Source organism: Pteropus medius, unplaced genomic scaffold, assembly GCF_902729225.1.
Source record: "Pteropus medius unplaced genomic scaffold, Ma_sr-lr_union100, whole genome shotgun sequence".
NCBI lineage: Eukaryota > Metazoa > Chordata > Mammalia > Chiroptera > Pteropodidae > Pteropus > Pteropus medius.
In genome coordinates this window covers 3,987,812-4,015,691 of record NW_024347791.1, presented here as the reverse complement: position 1 = coordinate 4,015,691, position 27,880 = coordinate 3,987,812, and the positions used below count along the sequence as shown (strand labels likewise).

General features: G+C 40.2%; 1 long non-coding RNA gene across 2 annotated transcripts in view; it reads left to right on the top strand.

Annotated features, from left to right (window-relative positions):
• The window catches only part of LOC120614891 (uncharacterized), an 87,017-nt gene that overhangs the window by 4,857 nt on the left and 54,280 nt on the right, over positions 1-27,880 (top strand). Inside the window, exons 3-4 of one of the 2 annotated variants that reach the window (XR_005656111.1) lie at positions 6,632-6,820; positions 15,071-19,026. This is a non-coding gene — a long non-coding RNA (uncharacterized LOC120614891). Of the gene's footprint in view, positions 1-6,631; positions 6,821-15,070; positions 19,027-27,880 lie in introns of those variants that run through there. The other variant, XR_005656112.1, reaches the window with a different exon arrangement.

The following is a 27,880-nucleotide window of genomic DNA, read 5'->3' as shown; positions in this document are numbered from 1 at the left end:
AAAAGAAAATCTGGGAATATTAATTTACTCCTCGACATGAGGCAATTCATTTCATCTCTGAGCCCTAGAAATATGAGGGGGGTGTTTAAAATGTCTTAACATCTACAATTCTCTTCTAGAATTCCTAAGTGAAGTCTCAGAGGCAACACGGCCTGATCTAGAGCTGAGGCAGATTCTGAGCTCAAGATTTTGAACAGTTGTGTGCTTGCTTATTTGTAGCACAGAACATTTTTGCTGACATTGCAAAAGATTGTCATGGCAACCAGAAAAATAAGTTTCCAAGTCCTTGGAGTCCCCCTTAAGGAGAGGCAGATGTCAGTGGGTGTTCCTTTGTAGTTAAGGGCGCTTGAAGGTTTTAGCTGATCAAATCACTTGCAAGGTAATGTTTTAATACATCTGCCTGCAGGACTAACTGGGAAGCAGTTGCAGCAAGGCGGAAAGGAGACCAGCTCCAGTGGGATGGGCAATAGAAACACCTAAGCAGAGGCTGCATGTGAGAATTACGTCTGGGGGTTAATACACCAATGCCAGGGCCCCTGGTGCCCCAACCAAATCAGTTGACAGGGCATGAGGCCTGGGTATCCATAGGCATATATTTTATCGGCCTCCCAGGTGACATCACTGTGTAATCAAGGTTGAGACCTGCTGAACTGGAGTTTGAGATCCAAGTTCACAGCTTCCTGTCTGGCTGTGTGGCCTTTGGTCAGCCTCCTCACTTGTCTGAGCTTTGGGTTCTTCACCTGTAAACTAGGGTAATATAACTAGCTTTGCAGGACTGTCGCGAAGCCTAAACATGAAAGTGCCTGGCAATTACTATGATCTCAATACTGGTTGCATTTGGCTTAGAACCAGCATGGGATTGGAAAATCCAGAGCCACTTTCATTTGGATTAAAATCTTCCTTGCTCTCCACTTGCACCACTTTGAATTTTTCAGGTCTGTCTGCACAGGGACACCACAAAGAAGCTACCCCTCCACGTCATTTTCTTTCTACCCTAAACCCCACCTAATTATGACTCTATCTACGCTGGTCTCTATATATTCCCCCATCATTTTAGCCGAGCTCAATCACCAAAGGAATAACCAGGCAAGTCTGAAAATTGATTTTTTTTTCCTTTTGACTACATGGAGAGGCAAAAATGATAGTGGTTAAGAATGTGAAAGCTGAAACTGGACTATGTTTGAATTCTTGCTCTGCCACTTGCTAGTTGTGTGACTTTGGGCAAGCTAATTGCTATAGGTTGCTTATCTATAAAACATATAAAGTTCTTAGAGCAGTGCCTGGCACATAATCAGTACTCTTCAAGTGTTGCTCATTTTATTTGCATTGAAATGATCAACTGATAGATTTTTCAAAAAAGAAATACATACATCTTATCATTTAAAACTCAGACAATGCGCTGACCCCTCAATCTCTGGATAATGAAGGAATGTGGTTCAGAGGTGTGGAGCCCAGCATCAAGCACCACTGGTTTCTGTCTTATTTGCCCCAAACCACCACTGTTCTTTTGGAGTAAGGGGCTTGGGTTTTACAACAGCATCCACCATGTCTGGCATCCACTTCTGTCTCTGCCCTCCTGGGAAGGAAGACAGCAAAGTGTGGTCCTCTTGCTCCTCTCTCTTTCATCTTTCTTCTCTTTCCTCTGACCCCTTTCAGATGATGGGCTGACTATGGCATTCCACCTATGCCTATTTTCCCTGGCAGGTACCCACATTGCGGGCCGGCCTCTTGGAGAATAAGAACCATAGCAATCATCATCATCCCCATCATCCCCATCATCCCCATCATCAGCATCATGACAGCTACAATGGAGGCACTGTGCTAAGCATTCTACAGTCATTTGCCCGTTGAATTATCCCAACAACCCTGAGAGGTAGGCATATAGATTATTCCCATTTCACAGATTTTTAAAACTGAGGCTTACAGCAGTAATCAACTGGCTAAGAGCACATAGTTGTTAAATAAGGCATCGGGGACTTAAGCACATGATTAAATACCCTTTACTACCCTTCTCTCTGTCAGTTAAGCACTGGGTCACTTCCCTGTGATTATAAGCCCTTCTTTCCCTTCCTCTAGTCCAGAGATTCAGCCCACATCCCCTGCCTCTTTAGTGCTACTAGCATCGGTTTTGTTTCCCTGATTCCTTTCTTCCCAGTTAGGACAGGTGGGCAAGACTCAGTCTCCCCATCTTCTCTCTGTCTTATTACTTCTAAAAATAATTTCAACTGTCCATATTAGTCTGAAGAAGTTTAACTCTAGTTATTTCAAGATAACAAATGTTGGGAATTTAGAAAGCCTTCAGAATCCTATAAAGTTCTAATATTTGAGTTGTAGCCTAGTAAGGAAAAAGAGAAAGGGCTTGGAAACCATTCAAACTTTGTTCTGGGTCCCAACTCTGAACTTTCTGGCTTTGTGCCTCAGTTTTTTCATAATAATAGCTGCTTCTTAGGGCCTAGGGGCTGAAGGGACCATCAGCCCTGGAATAGCGCGTGTGAAGTTAGAGCGACCACACTCAGACAAGACCAATTTAGGACATTTCCTTACCAATATTTTCCGATCACAACCAGTTATTTAGTTTACCCATTCTGTTCCTTATTTCTCTGAGCCAAAACTAAAAACTACATTATATCAAACATGCATTTTTTTTTGTCAGGTTCTTCTCAGGTCATTTTACATATTTCCCTTTATTAGACTTCACAAAACCCTCTGAGGTTAGAGTTATTGTTGTTCAGAGAAGTGACCTTGTTTGCTCAAGTTTTCACACTTCTTCATTGAGTAAACTACTTAATGCATGCTAACGGTTCCATGTGTCATCTTTACAAGACAGAATATTTATATTTCCACAAGAGCCTTCTGGAGACTTAATGCTTTTTTCCCAAAGGAAGGCCACTAACGAGGGAATTTTTGGGCACTGTTGCAGGCTGGCAGGGCTTGTGCTTCGGGCCTGGGCTCTGGGCACCTTCAAATCCCTCCACTTACATGTGAGCTTATCCCTTCTGTGCATTCTCTATTTTCCAGACCTGTCTGGTCCTGTGCATGTGGTATTATTTAATCAAGAAAATATCATATCTCATTTCCTCTTTGGTGTGGAAAGAATGGTTTGGCAGGAGTCATCCTCAAGAGACCAGGTTGCACCAATAGAAAAGATTTGAGGCCACACCAAAATTAAAGATACTTATATCCCACGATCCAGCCATTTCACCTGTAGGAATCTTCCCTAATGACAGACTCAGCTATGTGCAGAAGGAGACATACACAGTGTAAAGATGTCCATCGTAGCATGATGAACCACCTAACTGTTCATCAGTAGGGAAATGGCTAAGTATACAATAGCATATCCACATATGTGGAATATTAGAAAGTACTAAAAAGAATGAAATGGATCCCTATGTGCTAATAATGGCCAAAGAAAATTGCTGAGTGAATAAAGCAAATTGAAGTGTGTATAGTATATGTGTGTATACACTATTACATATATGTGTGTTTATGTGTGTGGGTGGGAGCTGACTGATTTCATTGGGTGATGGAGTTCCCTTTTTTAGTTTTTAAGTCTCTGGTAGAAGAGCAGAGTTTAACTTCCACTGACAGGCAATTGCTTTTTTAAAACCATCTCCCTTTGGACATCAGAGAAGTGACCACCATACTAAGTGAAAGGATGCATGGGAAAGCACTGATTGGTCTATGAGATGTTTTATAAAAATTAGGTATAATTCTTATCACCATCTCATAGTGGCACATAAGTATTTGTTGAGACCATACATTCTTATGGTTTTTCTTTTCAAAGGAGGGATGAAGTAATGGCAAAATTTTGCTTTGGCATTCGTAGAGACCTGGATTCAAATTCTGCTTTATTACTTAAGTGGTGTATGTGACCCTAAGCAATAACAAAAGCAACAACAATAACAACAACAATTTTCACCTATGCACCAGCTTCTGTGCTAAGTGTTTAACCTGTGTTATCTTATTTCTTTCAATGAGTTTGATATAGATATTAATATCCCCATTTTACAGATGGAACAACCGAGGCTCAGAAAAGCTAAGAAACTTACTCGAATTTGCACACTTTATAAGTGACAGAGTCAGGACTTGAACTCAGAAGCACTGCTTTTAATCTTTCCAAAGATTTCCTTATCTGCCGACTTCAGTTCTGCCTGTTTTGTAGGGTGATCATGGAGATCAATTAGGCCAATTTATGTAACCTGTCCTGTAATTCAGAACATGGGATATACATTTGAAGGCGGGTGGAGTACAGGAAAAAGTAGTTTTTTACATGGAAGAGAGCAGAAGATCTTTTGTTAGCAATACTAAAACACATATCTATGCCTATGATTTACGTGATAGGGCCCCTTCCTTATGGCAGGTGAGATTGTGCATAAGGATTTTTGCCACCTCCAGAATGGAAATTTTTTTTTTTCCCCTGGCCCAAATATTGCCCATTCGGCTGCTCTATCAACACATTGGGAAAAGCACATTCCGGACAGGTGGAGTTACAAATTCTGCAATGCGCTGCTCTGGCTGTGGCCACTGCTCCCAGCATGAATACCTGCTCATTCATTTATTGCTCCTCTGGGAACTGGCAGTCTCCATCACTGTGTTGCCAGGCAACCAAAAAAGTACCTGCATCAGGAGGTAAACAAACCAATCAGGACACTCAGAGGAGGAGCTTTACTTGGTTGGTCTCCAAGATGGAAAGAGTTCTCTGGGTCTACTCAGGATCATGGCTGCTGGAACCAGCATCAGAGCTGAAGGGAACTCAGGAAATCTGAAACCTCCCTTTTTGGATGGTTAAGTGGGGACTGGTTGGGTGGGAGTGAAGTCTTCAAGGTTACATAGCAACTCTGAGGCAGATCCCAGGAGGACAAATCAGATTGGATCCCCGGGCTGGTGTCCCATATATTTTACTTCATTGCCATCATTTCAGAACTCATGTGTGGGGCACTATCTATGTATCAGGCTCTGCTTAGTGATGCAGAGGATAAAGAAATAATTTAGATATCACTCCTCATTCATTTATCTAACAATTATTTATTACACTTCTGTAATCGAGGCAGTATGGCATGGTGGTCAAGAGAGCAGGTCCTCACAGTCAGATAAGGTACAAAGTCAGCTTAGGTACTTGCCACTCATTCAGGTTACTTAACCTTTCTGTGCTTCAGGTTTTCTTAAATAAAATGATGGTAAGGATAAGAATGAAAGAAAGAGCTTATTGTATTGTTATGCCTAGCACAAAGCAAGGTTCTATCAATTGTAGTCATCTTTGGTGATACAGTTGGGACACTTGAGCATGGGCTCTGGAACCAGGCTGCCTGGGTTCAAGTCTTAGCTCTGCCTTACACTCGATACATGATCATTGTCAGTTACTTATAATTTCTATGCTTTAGTTTGCTTCTCTATAAATTGAGTATAATAGCAAAACCTCACAGGTTTATTATGGAGCTAAAATAATTTGATATACATAAAGTATTAGAACAGTTTATGGCACATAATAACTGCTCTACAAATTTTACCTAATATGATACATAGACAAAATATTTGATGTGCACTTAGTATGTATCAGACACTATCCTAGGAGCTAGAGCTATAAAAATGAATAAAACAGGCAAATCTCTCTTAGCCTTCATGGAACTATGACTATTATTACATCCTTAATAATGTCTGTTCACCTCTTGATTCTTGTAACTAGATTAATAACAACTTAAAAGCAGCGGCATGTGATTTGTTAACAGTTGTATTACCTGTGTCTGGCACAGGACCTGACAAGCAGTATATGCTCAGTAGATATTTGTTTAATGGATGCTGGGCATGGCCCTGGATATAGGACAATGGTTCTCAACCAAGAATGATTTTGTTCCCCCAGGGACTATTGGACAGTGTCGAGACATCTTTGGTTCTTGCAACTCGGGGGAGGTGGATAAGGTGGTGGTGGGGTTACTGGGAGAGGAGAAAGATGCTGCTAACCATTGTACAGTACACAGGACATCCTCCCACAACCAAGATTTATCCAGCCCTGACTATCAAGAGTGCTAAGGCTGAGAAACCCTGGTGTAGGAGAGCAGAGATAAGCAAAGGCTTGTAAAGACTCTTTCCCTTACAAAGCTCATGGTCTGGTAGGACCATAATAACAGCATGCTGTGGGCTCTGTAGCGGGTGTGAGAGAGCATGTGAGGACGTGGGGAAGAGGCACCAGAAATTGGCTTCTGGTGGAGTCATTTTCCGAACTGAATCTTCTAGGATATGTATAGTCTTTAGGCAAATTCTGTGTGTACTGAAGAAGTTGCAGGGAATGTGAGGGGGAAGGGAATAGCATGAGCAAAGGCTCGAATATTTCCAAGGGATTTGGTTTTGTTAAAGTGCAGGAATGAGAGTGGGGAGCAGAAGCTTGGGCAGGAGATCATGGGAGTCCATGGGAGGCATAATATGCAGGTCGGGCATAAGGAGTCTGTCAGAATTTACCCAAATCTGTTCTCTGAACACGAATTCTTCTAAGATGTACCAAAAAGGGGCCACGGTCAAAGAAGAATGAGAAAGTGTCCTCTTCCCTTTTAGAGATTTACAAGGTTCATTGCTTCATACAATTTTTGACAAATCTTATATTAAAGAAACTTGATTTATTTTACTTAATTTATCCCAGAGTCGTCCACAGTTATTTGACCATGAAAACTTCTTTCCAAGACATCTATCTACATAGTATCTTCAGCCGTCTTTGGAAAGAAGAGAAACAGAACTATCGATGGTCTTTAAGCAATCCAGTGACTGGATTGGTGTTTCAGGATGATCTCCCTGGCTCTCATACGGTAGTAGGAGGAGTGAAGTTCAGAAGGTAAGAATGTTAACACATGTTGTTCAAGCACTTGTCATGTTGCTATGGTTTATTGACCCCTGGGCCGACTCTCCCACTAGACTCAGTGTAGGGAACATATTTATTAATCATGATTTCCCAGTACCTAGCTCAGCCTGGCAGATAGTAAGCACTCACTGCAGTATTTTTGAATGAGTGGATTTTTTTTCAGGTACTATGCTAGACACTGAGGGTAAATAAGACAGATGCCATCCCTGTTCTCATGGAGTTAACAGACTTGTGAGCACATAGTAAACACTCTGTGCATGTTTACAGACTGAATGATTAGAACAAAGAAGACAGAAGGTGGCCAGGACCAGAAATGGGCAGACCCTGAGAGTCTGTATTTTAAACTAGTTCCTTGGCTACTTCTCAGGTCCAGAGGCCGGTATTTGGGAACCACTGTGCTGCCAATCAGAGATGATGTCTCTTTGATTGGCCAACTGAGATCAAGGCCCCAACCTTCTTAGATTGGCTGTTCCTGACTCTCACCACTTGGGGCCTTTAAGCCCCTGGTTTCACTGTCCCTGAGCCACTACCCTGCCTTTCCTGATCCTGCTTAGATCCTCTGAATGGAGAGTGGAGTGCTACAGGTTCCTTATAGCCTAAACCCTAATGGGAACTGTCTCTCCTTGACCCTGAGTGAGGTATTTGCTTTTGGTTCCCACTTCTCTGCACTCGCCCTCCACACCCATGACTCCCTCACGGCTGTACCACTGCTTTCCTGGGTCTACAAGAATGCCTCTCGAGATCTGCCTGGAAACACCTATGAGGCAAGAACATTTATGTTTTAATTTCTGTACACATTAAAGCCCTGTTTTTTATTTGATGTGAAATGCAAAGAAGGCAGGAAGAGAAGGAGGAGGAGGAGATGATTTGAGAGAGGCTGAGAGATTTTCCTTCATTTTGTCCTGGAGAGAGTTTTCTGTGGAAATGAAAAAAAAAAAGTGTGTCTGACTGACGAGTTTATGGCAAGTGGAATCATTTTCTTGGCTGGTCAGAGAGGGAATAGTTGTGATTGTCTTAACCGGTAGCTTTCAAATTCTGGCTTGTGGATAAGTTTCACTAGAATCATTTGAGAAGCTTATGAAAAAATCATGCCCAGGCCCCACCTGAGATCTTCTCCACTGCTAAGGTATAGGAATGTATATTTCTAAAAATATTCCCTGGAGATTCTGATGTGTAGTCTGGAGGGGTAGGTGCTGGGCTGATGTGCAATGGGAGATGGACTACTTCTCAGCCTGGCACAATCTCACCCTCTCATTAAGCCAGCTCTGACTCTCTCTGTCCCTACTCTCAGTTCAGCCCAGTGTTACCCACCCCAGGCCACAGCTGATAGCCCCAAGTTCCTTCCTTATCAATTCTAGGACCCTGCTCATGCCAGCTAAGTCCATCCGCAGTCCTGGCTGTCAAACCCTGGTCTACAAAGGCCCAGGGCTGCCCTCCATTCCAGCTGCACCCTGTGTGAGTTCTCAGCACAGACATTTCTGGGCAAGGGAGAAAACCAACTCTCCTACAGCTGTCTTAAGGAATATACATTTTCTATCATTAGAGTTGGTCATTTCTCTGATGATGTGAACATTATGTCAACTCTCATCCAACTAAAACAGGTCATCTATTGCCTGGCCCTTCTTCCCCACAGGGAATGGAGACAGGAGTGAAACGCCTCCTATTTCTGCTCAGGAAAAGGTTGAGATTTTTGTCTTATTCCATTCAAACTTTATTCCCAAAGTTTAAATAAACTTTACTGACGTTTTCTCATTTGCCTTTACCGACATTTTGTTAGGAGAACAAAGGAGATTGCATGTCCCAGTCCAGGTCTTTATTGAGTGGAACAGAAGTTCTAAAGTCCAGTGCGCACACACACAGCCCTCATTACTAGACCCTGGATCAGTCTCTCAATAAAATCATAGTTTAAAAAGTCAATCTAGCATTCAAAAGGAATTTTAAACTATGCCTGGCTCTCTTGAAGACTAATAAAAGAAGTCCATTTTATAACCTAAAACAACCATTTAAATTTTCTTTTAATATTTCTCTCCATTCTTTTTTATCCCATTTATGCTCCTGAGCTTACTCTCATGAAATCCTTTAGACTCTAACACCCAGCCCTTTCAGCTTTGGTTTTTATTTCTTCTTTCCCTTTCTTTTGGATCTCCAGGCATGTCTCTCTTTTCATATTCTTCATACTCTTTTAGATTTGCATCGCAAAACCCTAATACATTGGAATAGCAGGCTAAAACTCTACTAATTGCTGAACGAGTTTAAAAAATTGTTTTAGTGGGTGTGAGGTAGAGGAGATGGAGAGACTGGGAACACATACACGCTAATAAATCTCATCTCCTTCACCTGTGTGTTTGTGAGTCGTCATCTGTACTGCAGGTCAGAGCCCTATAGACAGCTGTTGTAATGATATCTTTATAATCCTCCCACAGCAACATGAGGGTGTTCAGACCTCCAGTTTCTCCTAACTAGAAGTTTCCTTCCTGGGTCTCTCTCTCTCCCCTTCTCATCTTAAGCTCTTCCAGGTCTATTATCTGCTCACTTTGGTGATTCATATTGTGCTCTGGAATGATGTCAACAGGAAAGCAGACTGAACTGACTGAATCAGCAGGGGTCTAGGTTAGCAATTGTAAGTGTTAGGAGGAGAGCACATAGCTTCGTTTCATGTCTTTTCCCTTACTCTTTTTTATAGCCTGGGTCTCCTGCTATTAACCAGGACATTCTTGCACCTCTCCTTCCTGTCCATAGAATTCTGTTCCTTCATGCATCATTGTAACGTAGAGTAAAATATTTTTCATGTGATCTTTCCACCATAGTCATGATCAGAGTATGAGCCATCATCCAAGCAAGGACAGCCTTAAGAAGAATAAGTAAATGAAAATAAGACATGGTTTTATAATCAGATCTACAAAGGAAAGAGGATCCTCTGTCTTTAGACTTCTGTCTTGGAAGTTAGGAAGTGGGTTCCCACCCCAAGGGCCTGGAATACTTTATATCTTGTCTGGCATGTTCTCTATATATCTGACATTTATCGAGTCCTTATTATGTGCCAGATACTATTCCAAGTGTGCTTTATGCCTATTAACACCTTTAATCATCCCAACGTCTTCAAGAGATGGTTGTTGATATTATTCCCATTTCACTGATGAGTACACCCAGGCCCCGGGGAGATTAAGAAATTTTCCCAAAGTCACTTGGTTTGTGATGGTGGAATCAGAATTTAAACCGCTTCTAGAGCCTGCCCCCTAACCACTATGCAATGCTACTTCTCCACCTTTTCATCCAAGTAGCTAGTTGGGTTCTTTACCAAAATATAATGAAAGCCATATTCCAAGGAAAGAATTATATTTCTGAAGCCTGAAGAAGTAAAAGTTTGGGAAGGAGGGAGGAATGGTGGCTAATATGTGATAGAGATGGAATTTGAGGCCAGTTAGTACTCCAAATCTCAAGGCTTTTTAAACATTTGGACAGTTGCAGAATTTCATTGGCAGTGATGAAAACCCTTATGCCAATCTTTAGGGGGATTTTCTTCTTTTTCTCAAGAAATGTATTTCAGCTCCCTTAGGTGAGTCAGTCACCTGCGCCCCATTTCCTCTGCCTCTGCTTGCCATTATTCTATACCATGTGGTAGCAAATTATCTCATTATTATGCTCCAGTGAGGAACCATAAGTAAAACAGTCTTCATTATACAGAAGAGGCAACCGAGGCTCAGAGAATTTTAGTAAGTTTCCATGATTACATAGCTTGTAGGTGGTAGGGCTTGAATCATTGTTGAACGGAGAAAGATTTATGGTGACCCTTATTTATACCAATAGAGACTTCCTTGAAGAGCTTTGCACTATTATAATAAATAAAATCTTGAGCGATTAAATCTGTAATTCTATATTGCTTCACAGAATCACATTCTTTTTCCTTTCAGCTTTTCATAGCTGCTTTAATTGAATGAGATTAGAGAAGCACAGCAAATGGAAAGTTTTCCTTTCGTGAGCTCTGGGGACTATGCACCTAAAATGTATCTTCCAGACAAGATGATGTCATCCAGATTAGATATGTCTTTAGAGACTGATAACAAGCTTACTGTGAGTGAGTCACCTTCCTTTGGGATGTCAGAATTAGACAGCATCAAATCTAATAAACATTGATAGGCAGGAAAGAATTCTAATGTGCTCAATGAGGTCAAAGAAATTCGGTGTCTAAGGCAGGATCAGTAGCAACCTGGATCAGTTTCCTTCTAACAAACCTTGAAACTTCTTTTCACCCTTGCTTTCAAATATATTAGGAAATATACAGGAAATAGGAAATAATAAATAATATTAGGAAATAAATGCTCCTAACTGACTAAATGAAAATTCCTCTGGAGCTTGAATCAGGTTACTTGACTTCTTCCTTGATTCCTATTTAAGGAATCATCACCGTACACCACACCCATGTTGCTCAATGTACACACAATTCTGCATGATGGTGACGGTACACTTGAGATGGGATGATTATAAGTAAACTAGTTTTTAGGAACTTAATTACTTCTTGGCTGCAGCTGTGTGGCCTTGTAGGTACAAATTTTCCTCTGTTCCAGGGACTTGTGTTTGGTAATTTCTAGGATTTTTCCTAAGATATTTTTTAATACTGTGTGTGTGTTCTGAAGTACGAGATCTTTGTGAATTCTGTAAGGAAAACCGGATATATTCCTAGTGCCAGTAGGATTTGTCTGCTGTCCCTGGTGCTGAATTGTACAAGACATTAGGGGGCCCAAAGATGGGTACTTTTGGCTGAAGGACAAAAGGTAAAAGAAATAACTCCTAATGTTTAGACTTCATAAAGACCTACAGACCTGGAAAATAGTATTTATCCATATGCCCATGAACAAAATGAACATGGACAAGCTTAAAAGTAATAGTACATCAATAGGCATGTTTATTTAATATATGAAATATTTGTGAGGGGAAGATACTGTGTCTCTCCTCTGTAGTAATAATAATAATAAATAATATTAGGAAGAGCTGGAATGTTACTTGGCCCAGAGTAGATTCTCAATGAATATTTTTTGAGTGAATAATGAATAAATTCAGTCACAGTGCTCAAAAGAAGTGAATATAGATTTAACGCTCAAGAGTAAGGGCCCCAGAATCAGACTGTTGAGATTCACATCCCGGTGTGCTACTTACTAGCTATGTGACCCTGCACAAGTCATTTCACCTCTACTCTATAGGATCACCTCAAAGGGTTATTATGAAGCTCAAAGGAGTTAATATATAAAAAATGCTCAAAACAGAACCTGCAACATTGAAAGTGCTATGTATTATTGTTATTATTACTTCCTTTCATTCCTTTTGTTAAGGATATTTATGAATAGTATATTCAAGACACATAATAATGATTTAAATTTATTGAGAGCTTATGTTGTGTGAGACATATTAATTTACTAATTCTTTACAACACTACCATGGTCTAGATACTATTAATATTTCCATTATAAGGTGAAGAACCTCATAGAGAGCTTAAGTCACTTTCCTAGAGCCACATAGCAATTTTAGGACTACGATTTGAACCTAGACTATCTAGATACAAAATCAGGACCTTAAACACAACATTTTACTGCTTCTCGATATTTTTAATTACCCAATGTTGGTGGTGTGGGGGGGCAGGCTGGATAGGAAAGGGGTAAATGAGAAAGTGGTGACTCAAAGAGAGTTTGCAGGCTTAAAGAGAATTTTTAAATTAAAAATCTTCCTTTGATATTGGGCTTTCATAGCCTCACATAAAACAAGATGGATTCCCAACATTTTAATCTGTTTTTCCTCGAGGGGATAGGAAGCCAATGGATATTTTTCCATTCCTTTTCCAATTAGCATAATTAGCATATAGATCCTAAACACATGCTATGTTTATTTTATCTGTTAATATTGACACAGAGATTAGAACATGTTATGTTTTTGGTTCACTGTATTTACCCCAATCCAGTTTTTAAAATAATTTCAATAATCCATTTTAGGTTTATTGGGTCAACAGTCTAAACTTGAATATTGAACATTCTGTACTTGAAATTCCACTTGCATACTGAGCATAATAAACTGTAGTTCATGTCCAATCATGATGCAATTTACTTAAACACCATTGTTTTGTTGCCACTTCTTTTCAAAACTAGGTTTCTTTTCAGAGATATCTGAATTGCATGTACTATTTTCAATTTGTAGTAGGAGACTGGCATACAAACGAAATAACAAAAGCCGTATTATTATGGTCCCAGAAAATAACTGGCAATGGTGTAATCAGTTTTTGCAGGGTTATTTTTCCCCCAGTTTTGACTGCTCAACCTCCATCCATATGAATAGGGGGAAAAATTTTAAGCACATGCCAATAGCTGTTGGACATGGATGGAATTACTAGAGTACAGAAGCTTTACAGATAAAGTGGTTTACACTTCTCAGCCTGCCAAGTTGTCATCATTTAGCCATATTCGTAGGAGCTCTTTAGTCAATGATGGGCATCTGCAGTGTGAAATGTACCAGGACGCTCAGGCAGCAGGAGCTCACATTTATTAAGTACTTATTATGTGCCAGGACCCAAGCTAAGTTCTTTGCTACATCATCTCATTTAATCTACACAATGATCCATTGAGATATGTACTATTATTGTCCCCATTGTATAGATGAACAAACTGAGGCACAGAAAACTAAACATTCCCATGGTTATACCTGTTAATTATGAAAATTGATGGCTAGGTTTTGAAGCAAACCAGTCTACCTCCAGAATCTACACTCTCTATTACTAGGTTCTACTGCCTTCTATGTATTCATGGTTTTCAAAACATTACACATTAATTCAATAACATTGAATTTGTGTTTATTTTGTGCCAGACATCTAGGATGCTAAAATTATTAAGTTGCACTCACTGCCCCTAAGATACTCATGGTTTTGTGTAAAATTTGTTGTAATAAAGGCAGAGAGGGTCACACAAGAGTAAATGACAGAATCAAACAGGAGGATGAGAGGAGAGGCCAGGGCAAGCTTCACAATGAGATGGCCCTGGATCTAAGTTTTAAAAATCAGAGGAAACAGCATGGGCAAAGGCATGGAAGTGTGAAACTGCATAACACTTAAAACAGATGAGAGACAGTACAGCATGGTAATTAACAGTACACACTCTGGAGCCAGACTGCTTGAGTTTGAATCCTGACTCTACGACAAGTTCCTTAGCTTCTTTGTGCCTCTATTCTCATCTATACAATGAGGATGGTAATACTAGTAACTCCCTGATAATGCAGTGAGGATTAAATGGGTTGCAAAACACAAATCATTCAGAGGCAGGGCCTGGCATATTTATTAAAAGCATTCCGCAGTAGCTAGTTATCACTCTTATTATCAAAAACCTTTATTATGTTTGATGCTTACTAATTCCTCATTGTTATATTAGAGATAAAACAGACTAGACTGGACCACACACTATAATTTTCTTTCACACCTCTTCAAGCTTTCCAGAAACATCAGCACAGTTACCAAACCCAGGTTCCTCACAAAACAGATTGACAAGAGATGCTTTCATCCTCCTTTCAAACTCCAAACTGTCCATTCTGCTAAGAAGAACCCAGTCTATTAGTGTTGCTTGAAAATTTCCCCTAAAGGCACAATTTTACTCTGGGCCCCAAGGAAAGAAGGAGAAGAAAAGATGGGCAGGGATGCTCTGCTGAGGAAGAAACGCATAAAAACGGCTCACTGCCCTTCTCCACAAACAATGAAATCATTGGCCAGAGTGACCCTGCCCTTGCATGTGCTCAGGATCTTGTCTTCAAGAGTGATCATCCCCCCCAGCTCTGAGTTTCTTAGAATCAGTGGCAATAGCCATGTGGATGTAAGACTTCTGCTTATCCTCTTCCTTCTTCCTCTCAAATGTTCTTTCATAGACTTTAGAATAACAAAATGCAGTAAAAATCACATCATAATTATAGCCAGGAAACCTGGATTTCAGTCCTAGCTTTGACATTAACTGGGTAAAAATAATTGTAATAAGCACTTATATAGTCCCCATGATGTGCCAGACACTGTTCTGAACATGACACTTTCATCACTCATTTGATCCTCACAGGAGCTCACTGACTCAGTATATGTATTGGTCAGGCTAACTAGGTTATGCTGTGATAACAAATAACTACCAGTCTTGGTGTTTTGTTTCTCACTCATGCTCTGTGTTCACTGTAGATCATTGGGAATTCTGTTCTATGCTTTCTTTACCCCAGGATCCAGGCTCATAGAGAAGCCTCCATCTGGAATGTTTCGGATTTCGTGTCAGGAAAATAGAAAGGACAACACACATTGGCTCTTAAAAGTTTCCACATGGAAAGGACACAGTCACTCAGCTCATATTTCATGGCCACCTGACTTGGAGTGGGAATGGAAGAGATGTCTTATTATGTGCCTAAAAGAGAACCAGAATATAGGTGAACACTCTAAGTCTACTGTAATATGCTATTATTATCAGCATTTTATAGATGAAGAAACTGAGGAACAGAAAGATTAAGTTGCCCAACGTTTCATAATTTGTAAGTGGCAAAGCTGGGATTTAAACTCAGGGGGTCAGCTCCAGAGACTGCTCTTAATCACTATTCATAAACCTTTTCCAAGGCACTGAAACTGTCCAAGTTTCAGTTTTCCTATCTATAAAAATGGAGGGAGGGACCCTTTCTTCCATACCTCACAAGGATACACTTAAAAGTGATCCATCCATCCATCCATCCATCCATCCATCCATCCATCCATCCATCCATTCTTGCTGTAATTGGCATACCTACTATGTGCCAGTTATTGTTCTAACTGTTGTGAATCAATAGTGAATAGGCCTAAGTTTCTGTGCTTATGGAAGGTACTTTCCTCCAGGCATTAAGTAGTGAACAAAATAAATAATGGGATGAATCAATGAACAAGGTAAGGATAAATGCTCTTAGGGCAATAAAATATAGTGATATTGCTATGGTCTGGATTGTGTACCCCTAAAATTCATATATTGAAGACCTAATCTACAGTGTGATGATATTTGGAGATGGGATCTTTAGGAAATAATTAAGATTAGATGAAATAAATAAAATGAGTGTAGACCCTTCATTATGGGAGTAGTAGCTTTCTAAGAAAATAAAGAGATCACTTTTTCCCACCATGTGAAGGCAGCCATCAACAAACCAAGGGTCCTCACTAGAAACTGAATCAGCTGGCACCTTGATCTTGGGTGTCCCAACCTCAAGAACTGTGAGAAATAAATTTCTGTTATTTAGGTCCCTCAGTCTATGTGGCAGTCTGTAACAGCCTGAGTAGACTAATTACACATATGATAGAAAGTCAATGAGGAGGCTGTTTAGATTGGGAGAGCAGGGAAAGACCATCTCAAGAAGTGACATTTGAGCTGAGTTTATCACGTGAAGATCTAGGAGGCAAGCATAATTACAAGCAAGAGGCTCTGAAGCAGGAATGAGTGTGGATGTTTGAGGAACAGAGAGAGGGTTAAAGTAGCTGGAGTCCAATGAATGAGGAGGACGGTGGTAGGTGATGAAGGTGAAGAGGGAGGCGGGAACCAGACCACAAATGAAAGATATAGACCACAGATTTTTCAACTTTGTTTTTAGCTTAAAAACCACTTTGTGAATCTGCTGAATGAAAACTATGGACATGCTCACTAGGATATATGACACTCATACAACATTTGACATGTAATATCAGGAGTTTTATAACCCTTAACCCTCAGGTCCATCCAAACCTCAGGTTGGGAACTTCTGAAAGGTATAAAAGACATTTTGAACAGTAAAAAAGGAAAGAGAGAAGGGAACTGGCATTATTTGCAAGCTTTCTTTGTGCTGGAAACTTTGCCAGTAATGATAAATTATTTATTTCACATATTTTTTCATAATCCTATTTGATAAATGATGAAACCAAGTATCAGGGAGGCTAAGAAATATGCTTAGGCTAAAAAGGTAGTAAATGACAAAGAGCTTGATTCTAGGTTGGCTTCACTTCAGAGATAGAATCGTTTTTATTAGAGGTAGGGTCAATTTCATCCCTCCCAAGTGTATTTTTATTATTAGGTGAATGGTCTGTATTTTCAACCAGCTGAGACAGTATTCTTTTCCTCTTCACTGGCTCTAGTTGAATAGCAGAGTAGCTCAGGTTCTAAGTCTCCATTTCTTTACTGCCACACTGATTACAACGTCAGCCTTTATGACTCTCAGCAGAGTGGTGAAATATAACCGCGAAGTCACTACAACAGTTAAGGCAGCATCAACTCGTATGCTCCCTCTGTGTGGACGCCAGAAGACCTGCTCCAAGCCTTTTCTAGTGGTTTAGTATTCTGCTCAAAAGAGTCGTTTACTGAGCATCATCTTTCTTAATTAGGGACCTAATCTATTGCAGCCAATCTTCTAAACAAGAGGAGGATAGAGACCTAAAAAGGAGGTGTGACCATTCATCTCAAGTTAATCAGCTTTGAAGCTGCTTGACAATGGACATTGATTTCCTAGTGCCTGGAAAACCTCCTAAGAGAGGTTTCTGATCTCAGCAGCCTGGGCAAGCTATGCATTTCCTTATCCACTCATCATACAGGGCCAGGAAATGGCCAATAACGCGATCAGCAAGGAAACCACTTTCTCTGAAAAAACACATGCACAAGAATGATTGGAAGGCTCCTCCTAGACCAAAATGAAGGAGGAAGAGTTGTCGGCAGACAAGCATACTATTCACTCTCCATTTTCTTACCTCTTATAGCCTTATGTAGAAGCTAATACTAGCTGTCTTTTATAGAACCACTCTAAATATATTATTTCCAATGTCAAAACACTGTTGGTTTTATTGCCATTTTTTAAGGATGAAGAAATTGAGGCTCAGAGTTGTGAGTTACCTTGTACAGCATCACACAGCAAGTAATTGTCTGAGCTGGGAATTAAAACTCATGTAAGTCAGAGTCTGAAGTCTTTATTCTTCTGCTACACTAGGCTGCCTCGTCTTTCTAGATATGCATTTTCCTCCCTTGACTTTCCATTTGCTTTAATTTTTTGAGCTAGTTAAGTCAGCATGGTTTAGAGATAGTGAGGCCCTGTTGGTAGAATTTGGCTTCCATGGGTGTCCTATCGGTATCAACAGACTGTAATAGAGCTAGGTTGCACAATTATATGTTTGCAGTAGGTGTTAAAACAATTTACTTGTATCATAATGAAAATCATAGCAACTATTTCAATTTAATTATCAATGAATATTTACATAGTTATCACAGCTGGAGCTATCAGCATATAATCTTCTAAGAAACACATTGCAATGTTGCATGTATAGAAAAAAAAATCATTCAAACTGAGTCAATCCATTGACCCCAACTAGATCAATGATATTTCTGCATATTAGTAGAAACAATACACGCACCGGATAAGTGCATTACTATGCACCAGTACTATCTTAAGGAATATAAAAGCTAAAGTGAAATGTACTTGTACCAAAATAGTAAAGCTGTGTTTAGTAGAAAAAATATTTTATATCATTTCCATTTTATAATGTAAATGTAAAGTAATAAAAATTCAATAGTATTAAATTTTTAGTTCCTCAGTGACACTAGTCTTATGTCAACTGCTCAAAAAACACATGGCCAGTGGCTACTGTATTGGAAAGCACAGGCCTAACACATTCTATACAGTCAGCAAATATCCTTTGAATAAATAGACTCAGATATATATATATTTCCCTAACCCTACATTTGAACCCTGGAAATTTAAGACCTAAACATAATTGCATCATACTCGTTTCCTCTCTAATCTAAGATCAATGGTAGATTTTTAGTAGACTGGTGGGGATTCTAGAGGTTGAAATGGTATAGACCACCATGTGTAGTTGAAGGCAGCACCTTATCATGGAGAAAGCCATTGGCCTTTGGGCCAGATGACTGAGGTTGGAATTCCCACTCCATAGCTCGTTAGCTGTGTGTGTTAGATTTCTCCTCTTTAAAAGAGACTGCTTGTAATACTTCACATATTTGCTGTGAAGATCAAATAAAAATATTTCTATTTATAAGTTTTAAAACACTGTCCAAATGTTAGTATTTTTGTCTTGTCTGTGCCAGCGGGAAATCTATCTCAGGCTGAATGCCATAGCATTCAGAAAGTATCTCTGTCATAGAAAGCAAGACGGCATTGTTAAGTTTCTAGGGAAGCCCATGTTGCTGGCAGAGTATGTATAGGCACAGTGGATAAAAGAGCTATGTCTTACTTTGGCCAGTCACAGTTACAAAACTCAAAGACTGGTGCTTAATTGCTTTTTTTTTTTTCAGGCAGTGGAACTTAAAGAGTGCAGGCTCCTGAGCCAGACGACCTGGCTTTGAATCCCCAGCCTCTAGAGGATTTAAGATTTAGGATTTGGGATTTGGGATTTAGAATTTAGCAGCTGTATGACTTTGGGCACACTGACTTGCTATGCCTCACTTTTCTTTAAAATGGGAATAATGATAGGGCCTATCTTATAGGGATGGTTGAAGAGAGTGTTTAAAAGAGTGGCCAGCACATATTAAGTTCTCAGCGAATCGTTAATGACTGATATCATCCTAGATGCACCATGAATGAGCATCTGGGAATTACCTTCTTTTTATAATTTCTCTCCATCTACTTCCTCACCACTCTCTCTGTCCGCCATACAGTATCCCAGTTCTAACTTAAGAAATCACAGGTCCTTAAGATACAGCTTACCACTGGAGGAACAATAAGTCTTCCATTTTCTGCAGAATGAAATAACTGTTAAAACATCTCTTTTTGCTGACCATGTTTCACAGCTGAATTTAGATGTGTTATCACACTAGTTAGTTCTTGACTCTTTACGTAGGCTTACTGAAGAACCTCCTCCCAAGAAGAAGAGTGAAAATGAAAGGAAATCTGATTCATTCATTCATTTATTCATTCCAAAAATATATATCGAGTACTTAGTGTCAGACACTATTTATGTGCTTGGGAATCAACTATGAACAAAATGGTAAAATTCCTGACCTCGTGGAACTTGCATCCTAGTGAGGAGAGATGGGCAATAAATAATAACGCAATAAATAAGCAAAATATTCAGTATGTTAGAAATTATAAACACTGGAAAAAATGAGCAGACTAAGGGGGACTGGAGGCATGGGATATAGTGGGGAACAATTTTAAACAGAATTCTCATTGAGAATAGGGCTTTTGGGCAAATACTTGATGGAGGCCAGGGAAATAACCACAGTGTAATTTGGGTGAAGTGTGTGCTTAGAGAGGAAATAGCCACTGGAAAAGTCCTAAGGTAGGTGTGCACCTGGCCTGTTCAAAGCACAGCAAGGAGACCAATGTGTCTGGAATGGATTGACAGGTAGGGCCTAATATATGAAAGGTCTTACTGGGCATTGTAAAGACTATGGCCTGATTGCGTAGTTATTTGTATGCAAGTCAGATTCGGGCATTGAGAGTATAAATAGACCAAAAAATTAGATTCTCTGAGCTATTAGAAGACTTTAAGAGAATTGCATTCTCTCACTCATCAATCTGTGAATTCCTTCGGAGCATTGCCACCATAGAGTCAACTTGCCAGTTCTTGGGCATACTGGTGACACGGAGCTCTTGTCTTCTCAAGGCGACCCATCTTCCTAGTTCTGTCTGGTGGAAGACTATTTCGCTGAGCTGACATCTGATTGCCTGTCATTGACATCCCCTTTACTTCTACCCCCTGGAGGCCTTTCAGAATAAGTCTAATCTTTCTTCGTCATGACAGCCCTTCGAATATTTGAAGACAGCTGCCACATCCCTAGAGTTTTCTCTTCCCCAGCTGATAGACTCCAGTTCCTGCTCTCATTTCTCATATGACAAATATAGTCAACTTCTCTCTCTTCTGACTCTGCTCCACATCTATTTATTTGATGGCCAGAAGGGAACACAATGTGCCTGGCTAGAGAAGACCAGGCCAGAGCCATCCCATTCGTGGCCTGGGCCAGGTTCCGGGTGGTAGTGTAGCGAAGGAGAAAGACTTAGGAATAGACAGGCATGGATTCAAATCCCAGCTCTGCCCCTTCAATATGGGGTGCCTCTGGAGAATGGTGGAGTTACTCTGAACCTTCATTTCTGTATCTGTGAAGTTTAGATGGTAATACGAGACTTGGAGACTTGTTGGAAGTTTAGTGGTTTGATGAGTTTACAGTTGCCTAGTACCTTGTAAATGTTCAAAGTTGATTTTTAAAAATCTCTTCTACCTTTGACAACGTTTTCCTCTCCAAGTCCACTGTAACATTTTATTCCAAGAGCCAAATCTCACAGAATCCAGCCTCCTGAGTCCATAGCAAAAATATTCTTTATGCTATTCTAATTCTTTAATAAAAGATATGTAGAATTTACAGGGTTTTTTTTCTATTTTTTTCAACAGATTAATAAATACAGCAGAGAAGTTTTATTGGCCCAATGTCCAGCTCCTCAAAGGCTGTAGATGTGGTTTTGGGAGTCTTTCTAGTGGGTGATGGACAAGTGCAATGGGGAGAAGTAGATGGGGTGACCTATGCACATTCTAGCTGCTTAACGTTGTAACAAAGAGTATGTTTATTCTAAATCCTGGAGAGTAGGCTCTTGCTTTGTCATAGGTATAAAGATGTAACTAGAACTTTCTAACTATCTCAGAGCTCTGCAATGGACACAGCTCTGCAATGAATGTGGCTTTCACTGCTCATCTGAGACTGAAGGATAAGGGAAGACACTGTCCCTGAATGGTTGTAGTCATTCTAATGTGGGAGATGGGGAGTTGGAGAGAAATTTGTGGCATACCTGGACCATCATAAGGACTGGCTGTTTGGGCCAGTAGAACCTCCTCTCCACCATCCCTCATCTCCTGCATGGATTATTGCACTAAGTAATCTCCTAACCAGGGCCCTGAATCCAGTCTCAATTCCAGTTCTATCTCTCTGTGATTTGATAATGTCATTACTCTCAGTGGCTCCCCTGGCAATCAGGCTCCTACACACTTCACAGTCAGGTCTCAGTGGAATTTCCCAACCTAACATCCAGCCCACTCTAAACTCCAGTCTTTGAAATTATTTGCCATCCCCTAAAAACACCATTCAGGTCCAAGCATACAATCCTTTGCCAGTGCTATCAACTCTGCCTGAAATGTCCTTCTCCACTTTATTTATTTTCATAAATAAATTTATCCCTGGTTCCTTTAGGACACGTTTGTTATTTCTTCCTCCATGCTTTTACAACACTTTGCACATACCTCCATTGTAATTCTGATTCATGTATTGTATTACAATAATCTGTTCATGCATGTCTCTACACTAGAGTGTGAATGGAAAGACTCAGTATATTACTTTCCTAGGACTGCCATAACAAAGTACCACAAACTGGTTTAAACCAACAGAAATTTATCCTGTCACAGTTCTGGAGCCTAGAAGTCTGAAATCAAGGTGTCTACAGGGCCATACTGCCTCTAAAGGCTCTAGAAAAGCATCTTTCCTTGCCTCTTCCTAGCTTCTGGTCATTGCTGGCAATCTTTGGCATTCCTTGGCTTGCGGGTGCCTCATTCCAGTCTCTGCCTCTGATGTCACATAGCCTTCTTCCCTGTGTCTCTGTGTCCAAATCTCCTTCTCCTTTCTTTTATAGACATCAGTTACTGGGTTAGGGCTCACCCTACTTTAGTATGGTCTCATTTTAACTTGATTATATCTACAAAGACTATTTCCAAATAAGGTCATATTTATAGGTTGGGGGAGGGTTAGCTTTTTAATATCTTTTTAGGGGACACAACTCAGCCTGTAACACTAGGTTTTATATGTTTGTGTATTATCACTGCCTGGCGTATAAGAGATGCATAAAAATGCTCATTAAATAATGCAAGATTAAATGATGAAAGGAAGAAGTTATCCCAATACACATTCACTGTGTGCCTCCATCTACACCAAATCCTGTGCCAGGCGCTGAGATTACAGAGGAGAATAAGATGTGGCTTCAACCACCATTTCCTCCCCATGAAGTGCTTGACTTCCCAGCCATGTATCTTTTACAGTCCTCAGCTCACCCCGAGATCTTTAGCTTTAAATAGACCTACCAGTGTGTCGGATGCCAGAGTGCTCATGACTAATTCAGGACCTTCCTGGCAATGAGTTCAGAGGCGTGGGCATCCAGCTGGGACCCCCATTACCCTGGGATCACTGAGTCCTGCCTTCACTCAGCAGCTGTGCAGATTTTACTGTCTGCGTCTAGACACAGAATAAATCTATGGGTTCTTGAATAAGTCCCCACTTTCCCACCCCTGTACTGCTCTGAGTTTTATTTCCTCAGTTGTAAAATGACAATAATATCCAGTTTCTCAAAGTTGCTGAGATAGTGGATGTGGAAGTAATTTAATAAGCGATTTATTAGTTACTTAGTATTGAAACTGTAGTTTGACACACATTCTTCCTATCCCTGTATTCTTACCCCTCTACAAGAAGACCTTGCAGCTCCTCCCATTAAGTGGCAGAGATTATTTATTTACTCCTTGAAACTTCAACCATATGATTTGCATCGATTAATGAGATAGTCGCAAATATGATGGAAGCACAGGTTGACAAGCACTTGGATACTGACATTCTTGTGGCTCTTGGTGGTCCTTAAAAAAAATGTCTTAGGACTCTGAAAAATGTTTCCTCTGGATAGTCCCCAGAGTTCAGACATGCCCTTGGAGTCCAATAACCTCGAATATCCTGAACTTCATCATTAGAGCCATATTCACTTATTAATGGGTCTTAGTCTCTATTCTTCAGACTACGTGTATTACTGCATGAATAAAAAACTGGCCATAGCCCCTGGGAACACTGAGCCTAAGACCAGGGATACTTTGCATAGATGGTCTGCAAAAAAAGCCTGAAACAGTGCTGAATATGTACATTAATTATCAAAAGAAGTGTGCTTATAAATTAATCCCCACTTAAAAGGAGATTTTAAAGTCATATTTCAACTGGCCCTCACAACAGTCCTATAATTCAGGATAGAGATGCTATGCACTTTTATTTATAAGGAAACTAAGGCCCAAAAGAGGTGACAGGGCTTCTTCAAGGTCATACAGCTAATCTATCAGTTATTTCAGCATAACAACTATCCTAATACTTAGTGGTTTAAAACAACAATCATGGAGAGCGAGAGACCGAGGAGGGGAAAGGCCTAGGGAGAATGGACGGCAGGTTCAAGTGGTGGTGTGTTCAGCTGAGGAAACTGAGAATCTCCAGAGAAGTATTTAAATTAGTAGGTCATTGAACATCTGGGTCTGAAGCTCAGGAAAGACTTATGGGTAGGCGATGTCAAGCTGGAGCCCATCCTACACATATATAGAGAACTCGTTAGAATCCATTTCATGGTAATTAATGGAAAATCTGACTCAAGCTACCTTAAAACAAAACAGTAAAAATGATGGAGTTTTGAATTCTATTCACGATATCACTGGAAAAACCTAGACTAGTCTTGCTTCAAGCACAGCTGGATCCAAGGGTCCCAACGATGTAACCAAGGCTTTGTCTGCCTCTGTCTCTTTGCTTTGCTTTCATCTGCATGTTGGCTTTATTTCAGGCAAGTTTTTTTCCTAGATGGTAGTAGCAAGCTCTCAATCAATTATTCATTCGTGATATTTTAGCAGTCCACCCAGACTCAATTGACATAGTTTCAGGATCTGTGCAGAGCAAGGCTAGAGCATCCTCAAGGAACTCTTCTGAGGCTTCTGGACCATTTTGGCTTAGGGCCTTCTGGAAAATCTGCAGAGTTTTGAAAGTACCTGGGTCCACTCAGTGACATGACTGGCCATATTTAAATCGCAGTTCTTTTTCTGGAGCTAATTAGCTCTAATTCTGCTCTGGGCAAGGCTGGGGCACCCCCATAGGACTCTCCAAAGATTAATGGTGCTAGAATACCAGGATTTTCCACAAAAACAGAAAGAGGGAACGTGTGTTTAAATACCGCTTTTGGGTGTTTCGGCTTCTTATGCCCCTCACCTGGGGGCCCCTTACCTTGCTTCCTGAGACACTAGATGGAAGAGATGGCCTGCAGAGGAATAATGGCAATGGAGAAAGGACGGTCAAAGATAAATCTTGGGAACATCCCCATTTAAGGGGTCAGCACATAAAGAAATCACAGTAGATAAAAATAAGAGAGAGGTCAGCAAGTTTGGAGGAGCACCAGAAGAAAGCTTCTTCCTGTGTCCTCCTTCCAGAAGAATACCTGAATGATCAGACTTCCTATCTCTTGCTCTTCTGTTCTCTGGAGTCCTCTACACCAGACAGTTAATTGCTTTAGAATGTTAAGTACCTCACCAGTTGCTGTAAACAGCCCCAAGCCTCACATCCAACACCTATCATGCAGATTAAACTATTAATATGGAAGAAAGGAACAGCAGAAAAGATAATCAAGTTTAATTCAATTCTTTCCCAAGAAAAGCACAAGTCATTAAGGAGTGCTGTGTCTTAATAGCCTCTGAAGGCACCTCTATCCAAGAGAATTAGATCATTTTCTCTAGATCTCAGCATTAGGAACTCCAGAGCCTCCAGCAGGGAGATCTTTTGTTATCCCAATTATTTCTAATATGGCTATAGCTAACTTGAGGATCAAGAATTTAGGTCAAGGAAAAGGAAGGTGGGTGGACTTGTTCTGATTGTCAGTTTCTTCATCTAAAATGATAGGTATAATACCACTGCTCTCTCAGGGTCACTATAAAAATTAAATTAGGGTCAAAATATGCCACTTTGATGTAAGGATTATTTTGAGCTGGAGGCAAATGAGAATCAACAGAAGCAGAAAGACACCTTCCAGGAGCTTCCCTTATCTGACTAAAGCAGAAAGTCCTGAGAAATGAAGACTGCCATAAACACCCTCAACCAGGGGAAACTGCATGGTCATGAAGCAAACAGTCAGCAATGAGATAGGTCTGATCAAACAAAGCCTCCTCCGTTAGCTCTCCCGTATATGTTTATCTTCCCGCAGTTTACCGTCCTTGGAAACCTAAAACCTTTCTTCTTTGTCTTATTACTTCTTCACATGTTTATTGTTCTTTGTGAAGATGTATAAAGCCAAGTTCTAATCACCCCTTCAAGTTACTCATCGCTGGAATTCTCCTGCATGTATTTACGCTGCACATGTTAATAAAATCTGTGCATTGCTTTCTTGTTATTATGTCAGTTTCATTTGCAAGGTCTCAATAGGGCTTCCTAGAAAACCTAGGTGGGTAGAGGAAGAGTTTTTCTTTCTCCCCTACATGTGTCAGATGATGCAGAGATAGATAATAAGGCATGGAAGGTAGATATGGAGTGTGGACGAGGAGGGGGTCATTTAAAATAGGAAGGTAGGCAAGGACACCAAAAGGATCAGAAACACTGGGTGTTACCAGTGAACATCTTTTCTTGTTACTTATAGCCGAGGGCATCCTGAGGGCAATAGCATTTGCCTAATAAGGCTTGGTGATTGTCTTTGGAGAACTTGCATTTGGCATTGAATACAGTTGAGTAACCAGAAGATGATACTACATAAGTGAGCATAGGAAAATGCACAGACTTCTGCAGAAGTACACAGGCACGTCAGCAGGTCACAAGATCAGTCAGATCACTGATTACCTTCTGTGCTATGATTCCTTGCCTCCTTTTATGCTCTGACCCAAACCAGGAGACACAAAGTCCTCCACTGTACTACCTAACATGGCTGTTTCAAGGCACGACTCTCTTAATGAAACTTTCCAAACGGTTATTGAATCAGAAGGAAATAAACACAAGGGATCAATAAGTCTGGGATCTGTGCTGTCCAATAAGACAACCGCTAGCCACACGTGGCAATGTAAATCTAAATCAATCAAATTGCATAAAATGAAAAATTCACTTCCTCATACTAGCCACATGTGCTTAATAGCCATGTGTGGCTAATGGTTATTGGATTGGACAGTGCAGATATAATACTTTGTTTCCATCACTGTGCCTAGGTAATATGGTTATTGGATTGGACAGTGCAGATATAAGACTTTGTTTCCATCACTGTGCCTAGGTAATATGGCTCAAGCGATGCTACTGAAACTGGAATGTGCATATGAATCACCTAAAATCAGGTTTTGATTCATTAGCTCTAGAGGTGGTGGCTGAGATTCTGCATTTCTAATAAGCTCCCTGGTAATGCTGATGCGGTTGATTCACCAGCCACTCTTCAGTAGCAAGGGCTTAGAGGTCAGGGTGAGTTCTCCAGTGCTTACAGGAAATAGATGGTGCCCAGGAGACATCTACATTAACTACTTTCACATCCATCCTGGTCTTATTTCTCCCTTCAAGGCAGAAGACACACCGTATATTAATCCCATTGTCTTTTACGAGAGATTCAGACCTTATGGACAGTTGCATAGGTGAAAGACTCAGAATACCTTTGTTAAATTTCTGGCTTTAGACTTTACAGCTGTGTGAGTCTGAGCACATCACTTAACCTCTGTGCCTCAGTTTCTCTCATCAAAATAGGGAAAATAATAATATTTTATAATGTTTGAAACTTTATAAGTGCTTTGTAAATGTTAGTTGTTATATTTATTAGTCACATAGGTTTGGTTGCAAGGCATATTTTCTCATATATGTACTCTGTGCTAAGTACTAGGAAATACAGCTATTATCAAGATACTGCCCATGACCTTGATGGGCTCTCAGGTAGAACTGCAGAAGTCTGGCATTGGTATAGGTCTTTGGGAAGGAGAGATTATGTACTTTTTAAAAATAAATAAAAACAATGAATCATGACATTAGATAGCACATTTCTATGAAAATCTGTGCTTCCTTTTTAGCATTGACATTATAGGACAACCCTGCTTGTAGCTTAACTAGTAAGATAAAGTACCTACATGTGCGACTGGAAGATGTGTCAATAGGCCCAGTCTTTGCACAGAACCACATTCAGGGAAAACAGTCCAGTAATGAATATTATTAAAAGCAAATTTATGTTTTTAATGGCTACTTTTAAAGAGTGTCCCAGAGGCTGCAATTTATAACTCAAAGCAGCATTTCTTAAAATCTTTTTCCTATTTCTCTCAATTCCCTTTCTCATTCTTGT